Below are 26,386 nucleotides of genomic sequence, written 5' to 3'. Positions count from 1 at the left end.
TGCTAAGTTAACAAATTTCACGTCACATGTCGGTGATAATAAACCTGATTCTGATTCTTAGAGATTTAAAGTGATAGATCGTGTTTAACGAATCTTGTAGAGTTTTTTGAGAAGGTTACTGAGAAAGTAGATGAAGGAAAGGCTGTGGATGTTGTCTACATGGACTTTAGTAAGGCCTTTGACAAGGTCCCATATGGGAGGTTAGTTCAGAAGGTTCAGACACTAGGTATCCATGGAGAGGTTGTAAACTGGATTCGAAATTGGCTGTGTGGGAGAAGACAGTGAGTGGTAGTGGATGATTGCTTATCAGACTGGAGGCCTGTGACTAGTGCTGTGCCTCAGGAATCTGTGCTGGGACCATTGTTGTTTTTTGTCTATATCAATGATCTAGATGATAATGTGCTGAATTAGATCAGCAAGTTTGCTTATGACACTAAGATTGGAAATAAGGCTTGCAGAGGGATCTGGACCAACTGGAAAAATGGGCCAGAAAATGGCAGTTGGAATTTAATGCAGACAAGTGTGAGGTGTTGCATTTTGGAAGGACAAATCAAGGTAGGACATACGCAATAAACGGTAGGGCACTGAGGAGTGTGGAGGAACAAAGGGATCTGGGAGTTCAGATACATAATTCCCTGAAAGTGGCGTCACAGGTAGATAGCGTTGTAAAGTAGGCTTTTGGCATCCTGGCATTCATAAATCAAAGTATTGAGAATAGGAGTTGGGATGTTATGATGAAGTTGTATAAGACATTGGTGAGGCCAAATTTGGAGTATTGTGTGCAGTTCTGGTCACCTAACAATAGGAAGGATATCAGTAAGACTGAAAGAGTGCAGAGAAGATTTACTAGGACGTTGCCGGGTCTTCAGGAGTTGAGTTACAGGGAAAGATTGAACAGGTTAGGACTTTATTCCTTGGAGTGTAGAAGAATGAGGGGGGATTTGATAGAGGTTTACAAAATTATGAGGGGTATAGACAGAGTAAATGTGAGTAGGCTCTTTCCACTTAGATTAGGAGAGATAAATACGAGAGGACATGGCTTTAGGGTGAAAGGGGAAAGGTTTAGGGGGAACTTCTTCACCCAGACAGTGGTGGGAGTGTGGAACGAGTTGCCATCTGACGTGGTAAATGCAGGCTCACTCTTAAGTTTTAAGAATAAATTGGATAGATACATGGATGGTAGAGGTCTGGAGGGTTATGGGCTGGGTGCAGGTCAATGGACTAGTGGAATAAAGTATCGGCACAGACTAGAAGGGCCGAATGCCCTGTTTTCTGTGCTGTAGTGTTCTATGGTTCTAAAGCATGGCACTTAGAAAAAAATCAAGCCAATCAGGATGGTTTTATGCATGGAAAACTATATTTGACAAATTTATTGGAGTTTCATGAAGGAGTAATGTGTACTGTAGATAAAGTGGTGGATATACTTCAAGTTATTTGATAAGAAGTCACATCAAAAGTTGTTTTGAAAAATAAAACCTTATGGAAACAAATTATATATCAATGGGTAGACAGAGTTATTAGATGTTGATCTGTTTTGTAGGTGTATTAAACGGCTGAGATTTCATGGTTCGGCTTCAACTTCTACACTGGTAATCAATTGTTCAAAGTATTGACTAATATTGTAATAAAACTAACACTAATGTATTTTTAAAAATTTGTTACCAGTTTCTTGATTTTAAAACAACTATGACCCATCAGATGATATAATTACAGTTAGGATGTTTGGCAACTAAGGTTTGCATTTTGGAGGGTAATCCAGTAAAGCTGCGTTATCAGTTCAAAATGTTCCGTCTCCTTGGTTAGCATACTGAACTGGGTAGTGAAAGTCCATGGAATAGTGGCATGAAGACCCACAGAAAACTGCACAATTGTTGGAGCTTAAATCTCACGAGTTAATCAAAACAGCAAGACAAGTTCCACTTGTGCTGACTCTATTTCCTGTGTACCTTAGAGACATTTAAACAGCTCAATGTAGCAGCACAGTTGTCAAGTACTGCACTGACATTCATGAGATCAACAGCCTACCCTGGACATTTTTGACATGCCTAATTTGATTACTGCTTCGTTACAACGTCTTAGATTATAAATCTTAAATACTAACTTTATTTGGCACGTGCACATTGAAACAAACAATAAAATGTGTCGCTTGCATCAACGACTAACAGTCCGAGGATGTGCTGAGGCAGCCTGCAAGTGTCTCCCTACTCCTAGCACTAACATAGCAATAAAATCACAATAAAAGCTGTGAATGAAGTAGTCAATAACAACAGGGCACTGTGCTGATCTAACTACTTTCTAGGCCAATGGTTTATTTATTAAACATGCTTTCATTTGGGAGTGTAGATAACATTAATACAAAGTTCAAATATGTGCTCAAAGGCAAGTACTTTCACTGATATAATAACTCTGACTAACTGTAATTGGAGCCAAATGAAGGGCTGTAAAGGAGATTATTAAACACAAAGTCAGTGAATAACTTCCAGAATGTGGCAGGCAGCCACATTACAATTCCAGTACTGATATTACTTTACAAGGAGAAAACATGCATATTTCTGCCTTCTCACTGTGAACAATTATATAAACGGTACAGTAAAAATAAATTTTCTATTTCTAAAATCATTAGCTAATTTCCTTAAAATAACAAGCACAAGTCAGTAATACAAAGGACTACACTCCATTTGCCTAGATCAATGTCGTCTCAACAGTACTCAAAAAGCTCTACCCTCCAAGAAAAAGCGGCTTGTTGATTAGCAACACGCATCAAAGTTGCTGGTGAACGCAGCAGGCCAGGCAGCATCTCTAGGAAGAGGTACAGTCGACGTTTCAGGCCGAGTCCCTTCGTCAGGACTAACTGAAAGAAGAGCTACTTAGAGATTTGAAAGTGGGAGGGGGAGGGGGAGATCCAAAATGATAGGAGAAGACAGGAAGGGGAGGGATGGAGCCAAGAGCTGGACAATTGATTGGCAAAAGGGATATAAGAGGATCATGGAACAGGAGGCCTAGGGAGAAAGAAAAGGGAAGGGGGGGAGAAAACCCAGAGGATGGGCAAGGGTTATAGTGAGAGGGACAGAGGGAGAAAAAGGAGAGAGAGAGAAAAAGAATGTGTGTATATAAATAAATAAGATGGGGTACGAGGGGGAGGTGGGGCATTAGCGGAAGTTTGAGAAGTCAATGTTCATGCCATCAGGTTGGAGGCCACCCAGATGGAATATAAGGTGTTGTTCCTCCAACCTGAGTGTGGCTTCATCTTTACAGTAGAGGAGGCCGTGAATAGACATATCAGAATGGGAATGGGATGTGGAATTAAAATGTGTGGCCACTGGGAGATCCTGCTTTCTCTGGCGGACAGAGTGTAGGTGTTCAGCGAAACGATCTCCCAGTCTGCGTCGGGTCTCGCCAATATACAGAAGGCCACATCGGGAGCACTGGGCGCAGTATATCACCCCAGCCGACTCACAGGTGAAGTGTCGCCTCACCTGGAAGGACTGTCTGGGGCCCTGAATGGTGGTGTGGGAGGAAGTGTAAGGGCATGTGTAGCACTTGTTCCGCTTACAAGGATAAGTGCCAGGAGGGAGATCGGTGGGGAGGGATGGGGGGGGGAAACGAATGGACAAGGGAGTCACGTAGGGAGCGATCCCTGCCGAAAGCGGGGGGGGGGGGGGGTGGAGGGAAAGGTGTGCTTAGTGCTGGGATCCCGTTGGAGGTGGGGGAAGTTACGGAGAATAATATGTTGGACCTGGAGGCTGGTGGGGTGGTAGGTGAGGACAAGGGGAACCCTATTCCTAAGTGGGGTGGTGGGAGGATGGAGTGAAAGCAGATGTGCGTGAAATGGGGGAGATGCATTTGAGAGCAGAGTTGATGGTGGAGGAAGGAAAGCCCCTTTCTTTAAAAAAGGAGGACATATCCCTCGTCCTGGAATGAAAAGCCTCATCCTGAGAGCAGATGCGGCAGAGACGGAGGAATTGCGAGAAAGGGATGGTATTTTTGCAAGAGACAGGGTGAGAAGAGAAATAGTCCAGATAGCTGAGAGAGTCAGTAGGCTTATAGTAGACATCAGTAGATAAGCTGTCTCCAGAGATAGAGACAGAAAGATCTAGAAAGGGGAGGGAGGTATGTTCTGTCCTCGCCAGAGAACACCTACGCTCTGTCCGCCAGAGAAAGCAGGATCTCCCAGTGGCCACACATTTTAATTCCACGTCCCATTCCCATTCTGATATGTCTATTCACGGCCTCCTCTACTGTAAAGATGGAGCCACCCTCAGGCTGGAGGAACAACACCTTATATTCTGTCTGGGTAGCCTCCAACCTGATGGCATGAACATTAACTTCTCTAACTTCCGCTAATACCCCACCTCCCCCTTGTACCCCATCCGTTATTTATTTATATACACACATTCTTTTTCTCTCTCTCCTTTTTCTCCCTCTGTCCCTCTCACTATACCCCTTGCCATCCTCTGGGTTTTTCCCCCCCTCCCCCTTTTCTTTCTCCCTGGGCCTCCTGTCCCTCGATCCTCTCGTATCCCCTTTGCCAATCAACTGTCCAGCTCTCGGCTCCATCCCTCCCCCTCCTGTCTTCTCCTATCATTTCGGATCTCCCCCTCCCCCTCTCAAATCTCTAAGTAGCTCTTCTTTCAGTTAGTCCTGACAAAAGGTCTCGGCCCGAAACGTCAACTGTACCTCTTCCTAGAGATGCTGCCTGGCCTGCTGCGTTCACCAGCAACTTTGATGTGTGTTGCTTGAATTTCCAGCATCTGCAGAACTCCTCATGTTTGCATTGTTGATTAGCAACCTAGCCACTACCCTAAACATTCACGAGGAAATCTACAGACAAAGGGTCTCAGCCCAAAATGTCAACTGTACCTCTTCCAATAGATGCTGCGTTCCACCAGCATTTTGTGGGACCCTAAACATTCATCTGGACCACTAACAGCACAAGAAGCTGCAGCATTTATAAAATGTATTTCAGTAATTTATCAAGGATACTCCAAGAGTACCTCTCAAATTCACAACTTCTACCAGACAACAAGGCCTTTAAGCACATGGGAAAGTCATCAACCTATTATGAAATACAAAAGCATCCCTTCTAGTTCTAAATTCTGAAACACCCCACCAACCACACTGTCCAGTAACTTTCCCCAATACACTATAGAGGTTCAATGAGATGCTCATCACCATCTTCTCAAGGATGATTAGGGGCACTAAATGCTGGCCCTGCCAGAAATATTCAAATCCAAAAAAACTGAAATTAAAAAAGAACATAACATTTCATGTTGCACTGGAGAGGGTGCAGAGAAGATTACAAAGATGTTGCCAGAACTGGAAAATGAGCAAAATTTAGAAGGGTAAGATGTTTCTTTCCTAAGACCACAAGATACAGGAGCCAATTTAGGCCATCAACCTACACCACCAGTCAATTATGGATGATTTTCTCAAACCTATTCTCCTGCCTTCAATTCACAGCCCTTAACCCCCTTAACAATCAATCTCTGCCTTAAATTTCCCAATAATTTCCTCCACATCCATAAAACATGGGTGCAGAATTAAGCCATTTGGCCTATTGAGACTGTACCACCTATCAATCATGCTAATTTATTTTTCCTTTCAATCCCATTCTCTTGCCTTCTCCTGTAGCCTTTCATACCTTACTAATCAAGAATCTATCAACCACCGCTTTAAATACAACTCATGAGTTGGTCTCTGCAGCTGTCTGTGGCAATGTATTCCACAGATTCACCATGTCAGGCTAAAAAAGTTCTTCTTCTTCATCAGTATTCTAAAAAGAACATCCTTCTATTGAGGCTGTCCCCTCTGGTTCTATACTCTCCTGTTATTGGAAACATCCTCTCCATGTCCATTCTATCTATGCCATTCAATAATCAGTAGGTTTCAATGAAATCCTACCCATCCCCCATTTTTCTGAACTCCAGCAAGTACAGGCCTAGGGCTATCATGCGCTCCTCCTATATTAACCCTTTCATTCCTCGATCATGTTCATAAACTTCCTCTAGACTGTCTCCAATGCCAGTGAACAATATTTTAGCTCTGGAGCCCAAAGCTGCTCATAATACTCCAAATACAGTCTAACCAATGTCATATAAAGCCTCAGCATTACATTCCTAGTTTTATATTCTAGTCCTCTCAAAATGAATGCTAACAGTACATTTGCCTTCCTTACCACCGATTCAACCTACAAGTTAATCTTTAGGGGATCCTGCACTAAGACTCCCAGGTCACTTTGTACTTCCAATTTCTGAATTCTCTGTTTAGAAAATAGTCGACACCTTTATTCCTTCTACCACTGTGCATGACCGAACATCCCCCTACATTGTACTCCATCTGCTACTTTGCCCATTCTCCTAATCTATTTAAGTCCTCGTGTAGGCTTATTGTTTCCTCAACACCTCCTCTTCCTACCTTTTTTTGTATTATCTGTAAACTTAGCCACAAAGCCATACATTCCATCATAAGACCATAAGACATAGGAGCAGAATTAGGCCATCTGGCCCATCGAGTCTGCTCCACCATTCAATCATGGCTGATCCTTTTTTTAAAATTTTCTCCTCAACCCCAGTTCCCGTCCTTCTCACCGTAACCTTTGATCCCATGTCCAATCAAGAACCTATCAATCTCTGCCTTATATACACTTAATGACCTGGCCTCCACAGCTGCATGTGGCAACAAATTCCACAAATTCTCCACCCTTTGGCTAAAGCAATTTCTGGAATCTCTGTTTTGAAAGGGCGCCCCTCTATACCGAGGCTGTGCCCTCTTGTCCTAGACTCTCCCACATGGGAAACATCCTTGCTACATCTGCTCTGTCTAGGCCTTTCAATATTCGAGAGGTTTCAATGGGATCCCCCTTCATACTTCTGGATTCCAGCGAGTACAGACCCAGAGACATCAAATGTTCCTCTTATGATAACCCCTTCATTCCTGGAATCATCATTGTGAACCTTCTCTGGACCCTCTCCAATGTCAGCACATCTTTTCTAAGATGAGGGGCCAAAACCGTTCACAATACTCAAGGTGAGGCCTCATCAGTGCCTTATAAAGCCTCAGAATCACATCCTTGCTCTTGTATTCTAGACCTCTTGAAATGAATGCTAACATGGCATTTGCCTTCCTCATCACTCACTCAACCTGCAAGTTAACTTTCAGGGTGTTCTGCACAAGGACACCCACGTCCCTCTGCATCTTATATTCACAGAAACATAGAAACATAGAAAATAGGTGCAGGAGTAGGCCATTCGGCCCTTCGAGCCTGCACCGCCATTCAGTACGATCATGGCTGATCATCCAACTCAGAACCCTGTACCTGCCTTCTCTCCATACCCCCTGATCCCTTTAGCCACAAGGGCCATATCTAACTCCCTCTTAAATATAGCCAATGAACTGGCCTCAACTGTCTCCTGTGGCAGAGAATTCCACAGATTCACCACTCTCTGTGTGAAGAAGTTTTTCCTCATCTCAGTCCTAAAAGGCTTCCCCTTTATCCTCAAACTGTGACCCCTCATTCGGAACTTCCCCAACATCGGGAACAATCTTCCTGCATCTAGCCTGTACAATCCCTTGTGACTAGAATACACATAGATGTTAGCTGTCCTGTGTGATCAGCAGTTGGTCTGCCACCTGTCTTCGGGAGAGAGAGAGATAAGGAAGACAATGGAGCAGCATTTGGAGATGTGTAATGAAGGGACGGGAGAGAGAGCTGTCTGGGGCGGCTCCCCCTTTGAACCCTGAACTGTTTGAAGTGATGGACAGGTGATACCCCAGCGGGGGATAAAAAGGGACAGGTTCGCTAAGGCAAGACACACATGACACCACGAGGTAACGAGACCCTGGAAGCGGTTTCCCCCCGCAAGTCGGCGGGAGTCATTTTGGAAGGCTGGTTGCGGAACCAAGCCATAGAGGCACAGGGTGGAAAGGTACGATCAGCGGGAACCCGGTGTGTGTCCACCCTTGCTTGGGCGCCAGGTTCACTGCAGAGGATCGACCGCATCTGGAGGAGGGGTCACAGTCGGTGACCTCAGGTGACATCACAAAGGACTCGCCCGAAAGCTGCTTGTGAGCAATATCGCAGGTCTGTGTGTGGAAGCCGTTTTGAATGATCATTCGTTCTTGTTCTCTCTCTCCTTCCCCCCACATTGTCCATCGCCATGGCAACGATTACTGAGAACTGAACTAAATTGAACTGGACTTTGTGTCACTTTGAAATTGGTCATTTACCCCTAGACAACGATACAGCTTGATTGATCCTGTTATCTTAATTCTGTGCACATGTGTGTTTATCATTGCTGAACTGTTGCATTTATTATCCTTTCGATTACTGTGTTGCTTGTTTCTTTAATAAAACTTTCTTAGATCTAGTAATCCAGACTCCAACTGAGTGATCCATTTCTGCTGGTTTGGCAACCCGGTTACGGGGTACGTAACACCCTTTAGAATTTTATACGTTTCAAGGAGATCTCCCCTCAATCTTCTAAATTCCAGAGAGTACAAGCCCAGTCAATCCAGTCTTTCATCATATGAAAGTCCTGCCATCCCAGGAATCAATCTGGTGAACCTTCTTTGTACTCCCTCTACGGCAAGAATGCCTTTCCTCAGATTAGGGGACCAAAACTGCACACGATACTCCAGGTGTGGTCTCACCAAGGCCTTGTACAACTGCAATAGTAGCTCCCTGCTCCTGTACTTGGATTTTCTCCCCATTTAGAAAATAGTCTGCACATTTATTTCTACTATCAAAGTGCATGACCATGCATTTTCCAACATTGTATTTCACTTGCCACTCCCTTGCCCATTCTCCTAATCCGTCTAAGTCCTTCTGCATCCTACCTGTTTCCTCAACACTACCTGCCCCTCCATCAATCTTCATATCATCTGCAAACTTGGCAACAAAGCCACCTATTCCAGCATCTAAATCATTTATATAAAGCACAAAAAAAAGTGGTCCCAACACCAACCCCTGCGGAACACCACTAGTCACTGGCAGCCAAACAAAAGAGGATCCTTTTATTCCCACTCTCTGCCTCCTACCAATCAGCCAATGCTCTAACCATGTTAGTAACTTTCCTGTAATACCATGGGCAGCCTCATGTGTGGCACCTTGTCAAGGGCCTTCTGAAAGTCCAAATATACATCATCTGCTACATCTCCTTTATCTATCCTACTTATAATCTCCTCAAAAAATTCCAACAGGTTTGTCAGGCAAGATTTTCCCTTAAGGAAACCATGCTTACGTTGCCCTATCTTGTTCTGTGTCACCAACTACTCCATAATCTCATCCTTAACAATTGACCCTAACATCTTCCCAACTATCGAGGTCAGGCTAACTGGTCTATAATTTTCTTCCTGCTGCCTTCCTCCTTTCTTAACGAGTGGAGTGACATTTACAATTTTCAGGTCCTCTGGCACTATTTTTAAAAGATCATTTCTGATGTCACAACAATCTCAACCGCTAGCTCTTTCAGAACCCGAGGGCGCAGTTCCTCTGATCTGGGTGACTTATGTACCTTTAGGTCTTTCAGCATTTGTAATAGTAACTGCACCCACTTCTCTTCCTTCACACACTACATCAGGCATACTGCTAGTCTTCCACAGTGAAGACTGACGCAAAACCTTATTTAGTTCATTAGCTATCTCCTTGTCCCTCGTTATTTCTCCAGAACATTAATATATAACTTGAAAAGTATCGAACATGATACCAAGCCCTGTCAGTGACCCATAAGACCATAAGATTTAGGGGTAGAATTAGGCTATTTGGCCCATCGAGTCTGCTTCATCATTTCATCATGGCTTATCCAATTTTTCTCTCAAATCTCTGCCTTCTCCCTGTATCCCTTCCTGCCTTGACCAATCAATAATCTATCAACGTTTGCCTTAAATATACATAAGGATGTATACATATATCTATACATATATTATTTATATATATATATATTCATAGGAAACATCCACTCTGTCAAGACCTTTCACCATTCAATAGGTTACAATGAGGTCACCAAATCCAAATAGATAAGGACTCTTTATTCCCACTCTTTGCCAATCAGCCAATGCTGTGTCCATGATAGTATCTTTCCTGTAGCACTAGAATCTTATCTATTGATGGTTGGTAAGTTGATGGAAAAGATCCTGAGAGGCAGGATTTATGAACACTTGGAGAGGCATACTACGATTAGGAATAGTCAGCATGGCTTTGTCTAAGGCAGGTCGTGCCTTACGAACCTGATTGAATTTTCAAGGATGTGACTAAACACACTGATGAAGGTAGAGCAGTAGATGTAGTGTATATGGATTTAAGCAAGATATTTCGTAAGCTATCCCAGGCAAGGCTTATTGAGAAAGTAAGGTGGCATGGGATCCAAGGGGACTTTGCTTTGTGGATCCGGAATTGGCTTGCCCACAGGAGGCAAAGAATGGTTGTAGACGGGTCATATTCTGCATGGAGGTCAGTGACCAGTGGTGTGCCTCAGAGATCTGTACTGGGACCCCTTCTCTTTGTGATTTTTATAAATCACCTGGATGAGGAAGTGGGCAGATGGGTTAGTAAATTTGCTGATGACTCAAAGGTTGGGGGTGTTGTGGATAGTGTGGAGAGCTGTCAGAGGTTACAGAGGGAAATCGATAGGAAGCAAAACTGGGCTGAGAAGTGGCAGATGGAGTTCAACCCAGATAAGTGTGAGGTGGTTCATTTTGGTAGGTCAAATATGATGGCAGGATATAGTATTAATGGCAAGACACAGTGTGGAGGATCAGAGGGATCTTGGGTCCGAGTCCATAGGACACTCTCAGCTGCTGTGCAGATTGACTCTGTGGTTAAGAAGGCGTATGGTGTATTCGCCTCATCAATCATGGGATTGAGTTTAAGAACCGAGAGGTAATGTCACAGCTATAAAAGAAACCAGGTCAGACCCCACTTGGAATACTGTGTTCAGTTCTGGTCGCCTCACTACAGGAAGAATGTGGAAACTATAGAAAGGGTGCAGAGGAGATTTACAAGGATGTTCCTTGGATTGGGAAGCATGTCTTATGAGAATAAGTTGAGTGAACTTGGCCTTTTCTCCTTGGAGCAACAGAGGATGAGAGGTGACCTAATAGAGGTGTATAAGATGATGAGAGGCATTGATCGTGTGGACAGTCAGAGGCTTTTTCCCAGGACTGAAATAGCTAACATGAGAGGGCACAGTTTTAAGATGCTTGGAAGTAGGTACAGAGGAGATGTAAGGGGTAAATTTTTTTACGCAGAGAGTGGTGAGTGCGTGGAATGGGCTGCCAATGAGTGGTGGAGGCGGATACGATAGGGTCTTTTGAGAGATTCCTGGATAGGTACATGGAGCTTAGAAAAATAGAGGGCTATGGGTAACCCTAGGCAATTTCTAAAGTAAGTACATGTTCGGCACAGCATTGTGGGCCGAAAGGCCTGTATTGTTCCATAGGTTTTCTATGTCTCTATCTTGTTAAGCCGCCTCATGGGTGGTACCTTGTCAAAGGCCTTTCAAAAATGCAAGTAAGCAACATCCACGAACACTCCTTTGTCTACCCTATGTGTTATTTCCTCAAAGAATTCCAACAGATTTGTCAAGCAAGATTTTTCTAAAGGAAACCATGTTGACTTTGGCCTATTTCATTGTGTGCCTCCAAATAACATAAGACCATAAGACATAGGGGCAGAATTAGGCTATTCAACCCATCGAGTCTGCTCCACCATTCCATCATGGCTGATCCCAGATCCCACTCAACCCCATACACCTGCCTTCTTGCCATATCCTTTGAGGCTTTGACCGATCAACTTCCACCTTAAATATACCCATGAACTTGGCCTCCACCACAATCTATGGTAGACTATTCCAAAGATTCACTACTCTCTAGCTAAAAAAATCCCTCCTAACCTCTGCTCTAAAAGGACGTCCCTCAGTTTTGATGCTGAGGCCTCTAGTTCTGGATACCCCCACCATAGGAAACATTCTCTCCACACCCACCCTATCTAGTCCTTTCAACATTCAGTAGTTTTCAATGAGATCACCCTGCATCCTTCTAAATTCCAGTGAGTATAGGACCAAAGCTGCCAAATGCTCCTCATATGTTAACCATTTCATTTCTAGACTCATCCTCATGACCCTCCTCTGGACTCTCTCCATTGACAACACATCCTTTCTGAGATATTGGCCATACTCCAAATGTGGCCTGACTAGTGTCTTATAAAGCCTCAGCATTGTCTCCTTGCTTTTATATTCTATTCCCATTGAAATAAATGCAACATTGCATTTGCCTTCTTTACCACAGACGAAACCTGTAAATTAACCTTCTGGGAGTCTTGCATGATGAGGATTCATCAGTCCCTCTGCACCTCTGATATTTAAACCTTCTCCCCATTTAGATAATAGTCCACACTATTGTTCTTTTTACCAAAATGCATTATCATACATTTCTCAACACTTTTTTGCCTATTTTTCTAAGTTGTTTAAGTCCTGCTGGAAAGGCATTGCTTTCTCAGCACTACCTACCTATCTTCGCATCATCTGCAAACTTTGCCACAAAGCCATCAATTACATTATCCAAATCACTGACAGTGTGAAAAACAGTGATCCCAATACTGGCCTGAGGAACACCACTAGTCACTGGCCAGAAAAGCCCCTTTTATTCCCACTGACTGCCTCCTGCCTGTCAGCCATTCCACTATCCATGCCAGTATCTTTCCTGTAATACCATAGGATTTTATCTTGTTAAGCAGCCTCATGTGTGGCATCTTATCAAATGCCTTCTGAAAATCCAAGTAGATGACATCCACTGCCTCTCCTTTGTCTATTCTGCTTGTTACTTCCTTGAAGAACTCCAAAAGATTTGTCAAGCGACATCTCCCTTTACAAAAACCTTGCTGACTTTGACTTATTTTACCATTAGTCTCCAAGCATCTCGAAACCTCATCCTTAATAATAGATTTTCCAGTCACTCAGGTTAGGCTAACTGGCCTATAATTTCCTTTCTTTTGCCTTCCTCCCTTTTTAAAGAGTGGGGTGACATTTGTAATCTTCCAGTCCTCCAGGACCATGCTAGAATCAACTGATTCTTGAAAGATCATGACCAATGAATTTATTATCTCTTCAGCAACCTCTCTCAGGACTCTGGGATGTAGTCCATCTGGTCCAGGTGACTTATCCACCTTAAAACCTTTGAGTTTGCCTAGCACTTTTTCCTTTGTAATAGCAATGGCACTCATTCCTGTTCCCTAACACTCACGGATCTCTGACACATTGCTAGTGTCTTCCACACTGAATACTGATGCAAAATCCCCATTAAGTACTAATGCCTCTCTTTTACTGTTTATTTATCTAAAAATTTCATCCTTAATAATACTCTAACATCTTTCCAACCAGCATAACTGGCAGTTAAATATTCTCCCTTTTGCCTCCCTCCCTTCTTAAAGAGTGGAGTGACATTTGTAATTTTCCAGTCTTCCGGAACCATTCCAGAATTTTGTGATTCTTCATAGGTCACTACTAATGCCACCACAATCTTTTTAGTCATCTCTCCCAGAATCCTGGGGTGCAGTCCATTTGGTCCAGGTGATTTATCTACTTCAGACCTTTCAGTTTACAAAGCACATTCTCCTTAGCAATAGCAACTACACTCATTTCTGCCCTCCGACACTTTCAAACTTTTTAGCATGCTGCTGGTACCATCTACAGTGAAGACCAACAGAAAATACTTATTCAGTTTTTCCGTCACTTTTTTTGTCCCCCATTACTACCTCTCTAGTCTCATTTTTCAGCTCTCCGATTTCTATCCATACCTGTCTTTTACTGTTTATTTATCTGAAAAAATATATAAAGTATCTTTTTTTAATTATTGGCTGGCTTGCCTTCACATTTCATATTTTCTCACCTTAACCAAAAAAAAGTATGGCCTTCTGTTGTTTTTTTTTTAAGTTTCCCGGTCCTCTAACTTCCCACTAATTTTTGCTTTATTATATGCCTGCTCTTTCCCTTTTATGGTCTCTTTGACTTCCTTTATCAGCCATCATTGCCTCATCCTCCCTTTAGAACTCCTCCTCCTTTGAAATTAACTGATCCTATGTCTTCCAAATTATTCTCAGAAACTCCAGCCATTGCTGTTCTATCAACAATGCTGCTAGTGTCCCTTCCAATCAATTCTGGCCAGCTTCTTTCTCATGCCTCCATAGTTATCTTCATTCAACTGTAATACTGATACATCTGATTTTAGCTTCTCCCTCTCAAACTGCGGGGTCAATATGATCATTATCTCCTTAGGGTTCCTTTACCTTAAGCTCCCTAATCAAATCTGGTTCATTGCTTTTTCCCTAGTGACCTCAACCACAAGCTGCTCTAAAAAGACCTGATTTCCTCCAATCTACCTGCATACTGGAATCCCCCATGACTAACATAGCACTGCCCTTTTTGCATGCCTTTTCTATTTTCTGTTGTAATTTGTATATCACATCCTGGCTGCTGTTCAGAGACATGTATACATAACTCCCAGCAGCATCTTTTTACCCTTGCATTATCTAAGCTCCATGCAGAAGGATTTTACATCTTCTTATCCTGTCACTTCTTTCTAAGGATTTGATTTCATTTTTTTTAACCAACAAAGCCATCTCACCTCCTCTGCTCACCTGCCTGACCTTTCAATATATGTGTCTCCTTGGATGTTAAGCACCTAGCTGTGATTTTCTTTCAATCGCCAGTCTATGAAGCCAACAAAATCATCCCTTCTGATTTCAAACTGTGCTACAAGGTCATCTACGTTGTTTTATAATTAACACCTTCAGTCCTGTATTCACCACCCTTCTTTTCAATTTTGTCTCAAAACACTACCTGATCCTCTGCCCATCTTGGTGTCATCCACAAAGCACTTCAGTTACTTCATCCAAATCATTAAAGTATAAAGTGAAAAGTTGTATTAATCTCTGTGTAATGCCACTGATCATTGATAGCAATCCTTTAAAGGATACCTTTATACCACACTGCCATCTGCCAATCTTCTCTTTGTACCTGTACCTTCCTCTGACACTAAGGGATCTTACCATGTTTAGCACCCTCTTAATGTGGTACCTTCTCAAAGGCCATCTGAAAATCCAAGTAAATAATATCTACAATGACTCTGTCGAAACTGCTAGTTATCTCCTCAGAGAATTAACCAATTTGTCAAGCACGAACTCTCCTTAATGAAACAACTGACTTATCCTATTTTATCATATATAGTGGATTCTGGCTAATTGGACCACTGGTTAATCAGGGCAGTCACAGTCATAGTCATACTTTATTGATCCCGGGGGAAATTGGTTTTCATTACAGTTGCACCACAAATAATAAATAGTAATAAAACCATAAATAGTTAAATAGTAATATGTAAATTATGCCAGGAGTTAAATAGTAATATGTAAATTATTTAATATAACTCTTAAAGAACAAAAACTAATTGAGAAAATAGCTGAGATTCCAGTTGTTTATTTGGGACATGAACAATTGGAGTATGAGACTATTGACAAACAGTTTTAAAATGACATCATTTGCATGCCTTTCCAAATTTTATATAAAACGAATAACAGGAGTCCCACCTATAGCACACTAGTCACCAGCCTTCATTCTGAGAAAGAAGCTTCAACTGCCACCTTTTACTTCCTATCACTGAACTAGCTCTCCCTGGATTCCATGGGACCCAAGCTTCCAGGCCCACCTATCCTGCTGGACTTTGTCAAAAGCCTTGCTAAAGTCCAAGAATCAAAATCCACTGCCATACCCTCATCTACCTTTTTGTCTACCTCTTCAAAAAATACTCCACAAAAATTCATTAAGCATGACTTTCTACACACAAATCCATGAAGACACCTCCTAATTAGATTGTCTAACCAAATACTGGTAGATCCTGTCCCTTAGAATTTCTTCTAGTGACTTCCCCACTATTTTTAGCAGGCTGACTGGCCTTTCGTGGCTCATCCATGCTATTCTTCTTGAACAACATTAGCCTCCTTTCAGACTTCTGGAAATTGGCTAATGATGAAACAAATATCCCTGCAAGGACCTCTCAACTTCTTCTCTAGCCTCCCACAACGTCCAAGGATGCACTCAGTCAAGCTTTGGGCATTTATCTACTCTAATCCATCTGTCCAGGTGATCTATCCACCTACAGGTTTTCAGCCTCTCCAGCATCATTTTCCCCTTAGTAATGGCCACTACACTTAGCTCAACCCCTGGACTCCCTTGAACTTCTGGGATGCTGCTGGTGTCTTCCACTGTGAAGGTTGATGCAAAGTACCTATTCAGCTCCTCTACAATTTCCCTCGTTGCCCACTGATACGCATCCAGCATAAGTTTCAAGTGGTCCAATGTCCACTCTTGCCTCTTACCCTTCATATACCTAAAGAAAAAGAATTATTTTATGCAATTTGCTTTTATGTACGATCTTCTGTAAGGGAGCAGAAGATGAAACATGAAGGTAAACTATCCAATAACATGTCTACCTTTATGTTTCATCTTCTCCTCGCTTTTTATAGTTGCTCGCTTTTGACTTATAAAGGCTGCTCAACCATCTTTGCTTTATTGTAAGCCTTCTCTTTCATTTTCATGCTATTCCTGACTTTGTTTGCCAGCAATGGTTGCCTCATTCTTTAGTGTGTGAAATGATACGAAATTCTGCTGTCTTCTCCAAATTACCCCTAGAAATTCTGACATTGCTGTTCTACTCTCTTCCCTGCCAGGGTTCCCTTCCAATAATCTCTGGCCTGCTCATTGCTTATACCTCTGCAGTTTCATTTATCAACTGTATTACCTTTACATCAGATTTCAGGTTCTCTCTCAAACTGTGGGGTGAATTCTATCATATTATGGTCACAGCCTCCCAAAAGGTTTCTTCACCTCAAGCTTCCCAATCAAATCTGCCTCATTACACACAGAAAATTCAAATCCAGAATTGCATGTTTCTGGTGGGCTCTACCATGAGCTGCTCCAAGAACCATTTTGTAGAAGATCCACATATCCTTTTCTTGTAGTCCAATTCCAATCTGATTATCCTAGCCTACCCACATTGTGGCCCCCAATGATCACTGTTACACTGCCTTTCTCACATGTCTTTTCTATCTCCTATTGTATTCTGTACACCACATCTTAACTACTATTTGGAGGCCTGTACACAACTGCAGATTTTTTTACATTTATGATTCCTCAATTCCTTTTTCTTGTTCTTCTAACTTTTAATAGTGGTTGACAGAGCAAATTACAGGTGCATTACCACCACCAACTGGAGTGGAGTGTGGTGTAGAATTGAGAAATAAAACTCCTACTAGTCTTTATCAAATGAAAACTAAATTACCCTAAAAAGGTCCATAGACAGTAAATTATGAAAGACAATATTGTGAATTAAATTAGTCACTTCTATAACTTAAAGTTTTTAAAACTATCAACCCTCAAAGATAGCACAGCCTGCATTTGCTTTCTTACAACGTTATATGCTTCACATTGTAAAAGAATGTGTTCAACTGTTTCATAATGATGACAAAACCTTCACACACCAGAGTGATTTTTTCCAAGATATAAGGAATAATTAAGCATAGTATCCCCAATTCTAAGCTGAGTCAATATAATTCTTTCCCTTCTTGTTTTACCCCCTTTACCCATCAATTCAAGTTTTATGTATTCTGTAAACCCATCTCCCCTTATGCCCATTATCCCACGTCATCAAAATCCACTAATTCTTAGCCCCACCGAACACTTACCTTCCGATTTGCTAAGTGGAAGATCTACCTCCACAGACAAACTTTCAACAGCTTTTTTGGCCAGACAATCAAAACACTCATTCCCCTCAACATCTCTATGTGCAGGAACACATAAGAAGAGGACATGTAAAATAATACTCTAAATAGGAAATAAAGTTTGAAAAGTTTCCAACAGTAAATCTGACCTACTTCTAGGATGACCTGTTTTAAGACTAGTCAAAACTGAAAAAGAATCTGAACAAATTACAACTTTGCAAGGACAAATTTCCTCCACCCACCATAAGCCCAAAATGGTGGCAACCAATTCTGCTGTGTGTACTGATAAATGTTAAGACATTCTTTACTGTTACCTGTAATTCAGACAATAAACAGCACCACTAATATTCCCAGTTAAATTATCTTTCGATCCATCGGTAAAAATACTTAACATATCACAGTAATTTTCCTTAACATACTGATGAACCAACAGACTCTCGGGCATAAAGATCTTTGGACTTCATTAAATCATGCAAACTGAAATCAACTGAAGTGATTCCTCAACTCTACGTACAAAGATTCCTACACCTTCTGATCCTATCTCACACTTTGCTATCAATTTAATTCTATTCTTCTCCCCAAGTCATAAGACCATAAGACATAGGAGCAGAATCAGGCCATTCAGTTCATCAAGTTTGTTCCGCCATTCCATCATGGTTGATCCTGAATCCCACTCAGACCCATACATCTGCCTTCTCACTATATCCTTTGATGCTCTGACTGATCAGGAAACTATTAACTTCCGCCTTAAGTACACCATTGGACTTGGCCTCCACCAGTTTGTGGCAGAGCATTCCACAGATTCACTATTCACTGGCTAAAAAAAATTCTTTCTTAACTCTGTTCTAAAAGGTTGCCCTTTCAATTTTGAGGCTGTGCCTTCTAGTTCTGGATACCCCCACCATACATCCACACACATACAGGGAGTTAGGAAGGAAAATTGAGAAGCAGGACCTCTAATGTAGTAATCTCAGGATTACTGCCTGTGCCACGTGACAATGAGTATAGGAATAGAGTGAGGTGGAGGATAAATGTGTTGCTGTGGGATTGGAGCAGGGGGCGTGGATTCAGAGATCTGGATCACTGGGACTTCTTTTGGGACAGACATGACCTGTACAAAAAGGACGGGTTGCACTTGAATCCAAGGGGGACCAATATCCTGGCAGGGAGGTTTGCTAAGGCTATTGGGGAGAGTTTAAACTAGAATTGCTGGGGGGTGGGAACCGAACTGAAGAGACTGAGGAAGGGGCGGTTGGCTCACAAATACAGAAAGCTTGGAGACAGTGCAAGAGGGAGGATAGGCAGGTGATAAAGAAGGGATACGCTCAGACCGATGGTTTGAGATGTGTCTATTTTAATGCAAGAAACATCATGAACAAAGCAGATGAGCTTAGAGGCTGGATCAGTACCTGGAGCTGTGATGTTGTGGGTATTACAGAGGCTTGGATGGCTCAGGGGCAGGAATGGTTACTTAGAGTGCCAGGCTTTAGATGTTTCAGAAGGGACAGGGAGGGAGGCAAAAGGGGTGGGGGTGTGGCACTGCTGATCACAGATATTGTCACGGCTGCAGAAAAGGAGGAAGTCATAGAGGGATGGTCGACTAAGTCTCCGTGGGTGGAAGTTAGAAACAGGAAGGGGTCAATATCTCTACTGGGTTTTTATTCATAGACCACCCAATAGTAACAGGGACATTGAGTAGCAGATAGGGAGACAAATTCTGCAAAGATATAATAATAACAGCATTGTCATGGTGGGAGATTTTAATTTCCCAAATATTCATTGGCATCTCCCTAGAGCAAGGGGTTTAGATGGGGTGGATTTTGTTAGATGTGTTCAGGAAGATTTCCTGACACAATATGTAGATAAGCCAACAAGAGGAGAGGCTGTACTTGATCTGGTATTGGGAAATGAACCTTGTCAGGTGTCAGGTCTCTCAGTGGGAGAGCATTTTGGAGATAGTGATCACAATTCTATCTCCTTTACCATAGCATTGGAGAGGGATAGGACAGACAAGTTCAGAAAGCAATTAATTAGAGTAAGAGGAAATATGAAGCTATCAGGCAGGAACTTGGAAGCATAAATTGGGAACAGATATTCTCAGGGAAATGTACAGCAGAAATATGGCAAACGTTCAGGGGATATTTGCGTGGAGTTCTGCAAAGGTATGTTCCAATGAGACAGCAAAAAGATGGTAGGATACAGGAACCGTGGTGTACAAAGGCTGTTGTAAATCTAGTCAAGAAGAAAAGAAAAGCTTAGGAAAGGTTCTGGAAGATTTAAGGTTAGCAGGAAGGAGCTTAAGAATGAAATTAGCAGAGCCAGAAGGGGCCATGAGAAGGCCTTGGCGAGCAGGATTAAAGAAAACCCCAAGGCATAAGAGCAAGAGGATAAGACGTGAGAGAATAGGACCAATCAAGTGTGACAGTGGAAAAGTGTGTATGGAACCAGAGGAGATGGCAGAGGTACTTAATGAATACTTTGCTTCAGTATTCACGACAGAAGAGTATCTTAGAGATTGTAGGAATGACTTACAGCGGACTGAAAAGCTTGAGCATTATAGACATTAAGAAAGAGGATGAGCTGGAGCTTTTGGAAAGCATCAATTTGGATAAGACTCCTGGACTGGATGAGATGTACTGTGGGAGGCAAGGAAGGAGATTGCTGACCCTCTGGCAATGATCTTTGTATCATCCATGGGGACGGGAGAGGTTCCGGAGGATTGGGGGGCTGCAGATGTGTTTCCCTTATTCAATAAAGGGAGTAGAGAAAGCCCAGGAAATTACAGACAAGCGAGTCTTACTTCAGTGGTTGGTAAACTGATGAAAAAGATCCCGAGAGGCAGGATTTTTGAACATTAAGAGAGGTATAATATGATTAGGAATGGTCAGCATGGCTTTGTAAAAGGCAGGTCATTCTTTATGGGTCTGATTGAATTTTTTTGAGGATGTGACTAAACACATTGATGAAAGTAGAGCAGTAGATGTAGTGTATATGGATTTCAGCCAGGCATTTCATAAGGTACCCCATGCAAGGCTTACTGAGAAAGTAAGAAGGCATGGGATGTAAGGTGACCTTGCTTTGTGGATCCAGAATTGGCTTGCCCACAGAAGACAAAGAGTGGTTGTAGACGGGTCATATTCTGCATGGAGGTCAGTGACCAGTGGTGTGCCTTAGGGATCTGTTCTGGGACCCCTTCTCTTCGTGATTTTTATAAATGACCTGGATGAGGAAGTGGAGGGATGGGTTGATTTGCTGATGACACAAAGGTTGGGGGTGTTGTGGATAGTGTGGAGGGCTGTCAGAGTTTACGGTGGGACATCAATTGGATGCAAAACTGGGCTGAGAAGTGGCAGATGGAGTTCAACCCACATAAGTGTGAAGTGGTTCATTTTGGTAGGTCAAACATGATGGCAGAATATAATATTAATGGCAAGACTCTTGGCAGTGTGGAGGATCAAAGGGATCTTGGGGTCCGAGTCCATAGGACACTCAAAGCTGCTGCACAGGTTGACTCTGGGGTGATGAAGGCATACGATGTATTGCCTTCATCAATCGTGGGATTAAATTTAGGAGCCGAGAGGTAATGTTGCAGCTTTATAGGACCCCGTCAGAACCCATTTGGAGTACTGTTCTCAGTTCTGGTCGCCTCACTATAGGAAGGATGTGTAAACTATTGAAAGAGTGCAGAGGAGATTTACAATGATGTGGCCTGGATTGGGGAGTATGCCTTACGAGTATAGGTTGAGTGAATTCAGCCTTTTCTCCTTGACGCAGCAGAGGATGAGAGGTGGCCTGATAGAGGTGTATAAGATGATGAGAGGCATTGATCATGTGGATAGTCAGAGGCTTTTTCCCAGGGCTGAAATGGCTAACACAAGAGGGCACAGTTTTAAGGTGCTTGGAAGTAGGTACTGAGGGGATGTCAGGGGTAAGTTTTTGTTAACGAAGGAAGTGGTGAGTGCATGGAATGGGCTGCCGGCAACAGTGGTGGAGACAGATACGATAGGGTCTTTTCAGAGATTCTTGGAAAGGTAAATGGAGCTCTGAAAAATAGAGGGCTATGGGTAACCCTAGGGAATTTCTAAAGTAAGTACCTGTTCGGCAGAGCATTGTGGTATGATGGGCCTGTATTGTGCTGTAGGTTATCTCTGTTTCTATGACTCTGAGACTTCCAGGACTCCAACATCCAGCATGAAGAACAAACATGATCATTTACTACACTAGATACAGTAAGAAAAAAAGGGAACATTAACAAGAGCTTATCCAGACCCAACACCTCTTTCAAGCCAAAATCTCCTTTGAGCCAATGCTTGACACTCCTACTCTCACCGCTGGTCCACTCCTAACACTGGCTTCCCCACTTGTCCTTTTTGTCAACCTTTGCGTCGCCAACCGGTGAGAAATCTCATCGCTGTGGCCTGCTCCTGATGCTGAATGGGCTGCCGGGATATACACTCAGGTTTAGGATAAGGCGGCAATAGACTTAGAGGGGATCGAAAGAAGAATTTTTTCCCCACTCAAAGGGAGGCTAAACTCTAAATTACATTGCCAGAGTGGGTGATGGAGGCAGAGATATTCACAACATTTAAGTAGTATGTAGATTTGCCAAGGTATGGGAGGTACAAATCAAATGTTGGTAATGTAGATGGATATCCAATGGTCAACATAAACATGGTGAACAGAAGGGCCTATTTCTGCACTGTATAACCCTGTCAATCAATGCAATAAATGCAACATGCATGCTCATGGGTGCTGGATAGCTGGATGTATTGTCCAATGCATATAATGTACCAATGTTCTCTCACCTTTTTATCACTACACCTCTACAGAGAGAGAGCAATACGCCAATCAACTCCAAGTAGGCATAAGGAATATTGGAGTACTACATAATGAACTATACACTGCAAAGCACATGTTGGATAGTCTGTATAGTCTGGGCTATTTGCTAGAAAGAAAGTGTTGTCCGAACAAGAGCAACAGGGTTGGTCTGTATTCCATGGAGATTAGAAGAGAGGTGACTTTATTGAGATACAAAAGATCCTACTGAGCTTGAGGATAGAAGTACAGATAATTTCCAAAAAGGAAAAGTCTTGAACAGGGGACATAATTACAAGTGGCAGATCATTTTAAAATGAGATACAGAGAAATTTCTTCTGTCAGAGGGCAGTGAATTTCTAGCTCTAAGGGTACTGGAGGCCAGCTCATTTAAATATACAGTACATCATTAAATATTTGAAAGACTGAATTAAAAGCTATAGGGAACTGACATAAGGGGCTGAGGACAACTCATTCAGCCATGACCATAATGAATAGTGGGGCCTGGTGGACTACTCTGCTCCCATTTGCTTGTCCTTGTATCAAACTGTGAATACCCACAATCAGCTTGAGTACTGCATACAACTTGCCACATTAATCGCCACATGACAGAATGATTGAACTGGAGACAGTGTTGAAACCCAAAGTTGTTGCTGGAATTGGAAAACTAGATAGGAGGAGAGGTTAGTTTGAAATAAAAGAATAAAGGGAGCTGAGAGGAGAATTAACTGAAATATACATAATGGTGAGGAGCCTAGATAAAGTAAGTATGAAAGATCTATTTCCAATAGAAGAGTGTCAGAAACAAGGAAAAGGTACTGTAAGTATTTTTTTGCTGGTGACATCCAGCTTCTGAAAATGAATAACAAAGTGAGCATTTATTTTCCATCCCTAACTGCCATTAGAAGATGGAATCTTCTGGAAGATTCTTCTGGAATCACTACAGTTCTTTTAGGTCATGGAACAGAATGGCACAAAACAGACCTTTCAGCTGATAATATCTGTGCCAAACACAATGCTGAATTAAATTAAATCCACATCACTCCATTCTCTACATATGCATGTGTCTAGCAGTGCTTAAACACCACTATTGTAGCTGCTTTGTCCTGCTGTTCAGCAGCACTCGTCCAGGTAGGTGGAGAGTCATACTCTTGACCTATGCTTTGCGGATGATGAAAAGTCCTTGGGACATCAAGTGGTGAGTCATTTACATCACCAAAGACCAGTCCTTGTTGCCACCATATTTATATAGCCACTACAACTGAGTTTCTGGTAACACACTGGATATTAGTTATGGGGAGTTCAGCAATTGCAATGCTACTGAAAATGTCAAATGTAGAGAATTAGATTCTCTGTTGGAGATAATCACTGTGCCTCACTTCCATTATGTGAACACTATTTGCTACTTATCAGCCCAATTGTCCAGAGCTGACTGCATACAGCCATGGGATCCTTCATTGGCTGAAAACTAGTGAGTGGAATTGAATACTGTACATTCCTTGGCACAACCACCACAGTTCTAATATTGTGATTGAAGAAGCAGATAAAGATGAGTTTAGGACCTCTTGTAGTGATGTCCTATGGCTGTAACAACTGACTTCCCACAACCACAATTATCTTCCTTTGTACAACACCAGCAATTCTGTAAATCAGCGAGTTATTTTGTTATTGTTGGTCTCCCCTCTCGCTGTGCAATACCTCTCTCCCCCTTTATTACAGAGAGATGTCGAATTGGTCAGGTGAACAATCAAATTTTCTGTACCGCAGATCCTGGTCCCTCCTGCGGGCTTTGGTGTTAAACCATAAGGCCACAGATATAGGAGCAGAAGTAGGCCATTCGGCCCATAAAGTCTGCTCCACTATTCAATCATGGACTGATCCAATTCTTTCAGTCATCCCCACTCCCCTGCCTTCTTCCCATACCCTTTGATGCCCTGGCTATTCTAGAACCTATCTATCTCTGCCTGAAATGACTTGGCCTCTACAGGCGCTCATGGCAACAAATTCCACAGATTTACCACCCTCTCACTAAAGTAATTTCTCCACATCTCTGTTCTAAATGGATGTTCTTCAATCCTGAAATTGTGCCCTCTTGTCCTAGACTCCCCTACCATGGGGGGAAATAACTTTGCCATATCTAATCTGTTCAGGCTTTTTAACAGTTGGAATGTTTCTATGAGATCCCCCCCTCATTCTCCTGAACTCCAGGGAATACAGCCCAAGAGCTGCCAGACATTCTTTCAATGGTAATCCTTTCATTCCTGGAATCATTCTCGTGAATCTTCTGTGAACCCTCTCTAATGTCAGTATATCCTTTCCAAAATAAGGAGCCCAAAACTGCACACAACTCCAAGTGCAGTCTCACGGGTGCCTAATAGAGCCTCAACATCACATCCCTGCTCTTATGTTCTATAGCTCCAGAAATGAATACCAACATTGCAATCGCCTTCTTCACCACAGACTCTACCTGGAGGTTTACCTTCAGGGTATTCTGCACAAGGACTCCCAACTACCTTTGCATCTCTGTATTTTAAATTCCCTTACCCATCTAAGTAATAGTCTGTCTGTTTATTTCTTCCACCAAAGTGCATGACCATACACTTTCCAACATTGTATTTCATTTGCCATTTCTTTGCCCATTCCCTTAAACTATCCAAGTGTCTCTGCAAGCTCTCTGTTTCCTCAACACTACCCGCTCCTCCACCTATCTTTGTATCATCAGCAAATTTAGCTACAAATTCATTAATCCCATAGTCCAATTCCTTGACATACATTGTAAAAAGCAGGGGTCCCAACACTGACCTCAGTGGAACCTCAGTGGTAACTGGTAGCCAGCCAGAATAGTCATACTTTATTTATCCCGGGGGAAATTGGTTTTCGTTACAGTTGCACCATAAATAATAAATAGTAATAAAACCATAAATAGTTAAATAGTAATATGTAAATTATGCCAGGAAATAAGTCCAGGACCAGCCTATTGGGTGGCTGGCCCTCCAAGGGAGGAGCTGTAAAGTTTGATGGCCACAGGCAGGAATGACTTCCTATGACGCTCTGTGCTGCATCTCGGTGGAGTGAGTCTCTGGCTGAATGTACTCCTGTGCCCAACCTGTACATTATGTAGTGGACGGGAGACATTGTCCAAGATGGTATGCAACTTGGACAGCATCCTCTTTTCAGACACCACTGTCAGAGAGTCCAGTTCCATCCCCACAACATCACTGGCCTTACGAATGAGTTTGTTGATTCTGTTGGTGTCTGCAACCCTCAGCCTGCTACCCCAGCACACAACAGCAAACATGATCGCACTGGCCACCACAGACTCGTAGAACATCCTCAGCATCGATCAGCAGATGTTAAAGGACCTCAGTCTCCTCAGGAAATAGAGATGGTTCTGACCCTTCTTGTAGACAGCCTCAGTGTTCTTTGTCCAGTCCAGTTTATTGTCAATTTGTATCCCCAGGTATTTGTAATCCTCCACCATGTCCACACTGACCTCCTGGACGGAAATAGGGGTCACCGGTACCTTAGCTCTCCTCAGGTCTACCACTAGCTCCTTAGTCTTTTTCACATTAAGCATTAAGCTGCAGATAATTCTGCTCACACCATGTGACAAAGTTCCCTACCATAGCCCTGTACTCAGCCTTATCTCCCTTGTTGATGAATCCAACTATGGCAGAGTCATCAGAAAACTTCTGAAGATGACAAGACTCTGTGCAGTAGTTGAAGTCCGAGGTGTAAATGGTGAAGAGAAAGGGAGACAAGACAGTCCCCTGTGGAGCCCCAGTGCTGCTGATCACTCTGTCGGAC

The 26,386-nt window shown here is 42.6% G+C and overlaps 1 protein-coding gene across 1 annotated transcript in view; it reads right to left on the bottom strand.

Annotated features, from left to right (window-relative positions):
• LOC140200692 (uncharacterized) overlaps positions 1 to 26,386 on the bottom strand; it is a 409,587-nt gene that overhangs the window by 232,303 nt on the left and 150,898 nt on the right. The gene's annotated exons all lie outside the window — the stretch shown is intronic.

Source organism: Mobula birostris, chromosome 1 (genome assembly GCF_030028105.1).
Source record: "Mobula birostris isolate sMobBir1 chromosome 1, sMobBir1.hap1, whole genome shotgun sequence".
Classification (NCBI taxonomy): Eukaryota; Metazoa; Chordata; class Chondrichthyes; order Myliobatiformes; family Myliobatidae; genus Mobula; species Mobula birostris.
This window is presented reverse-complemented; position numbering and strand designations above follow the sequence as displayed.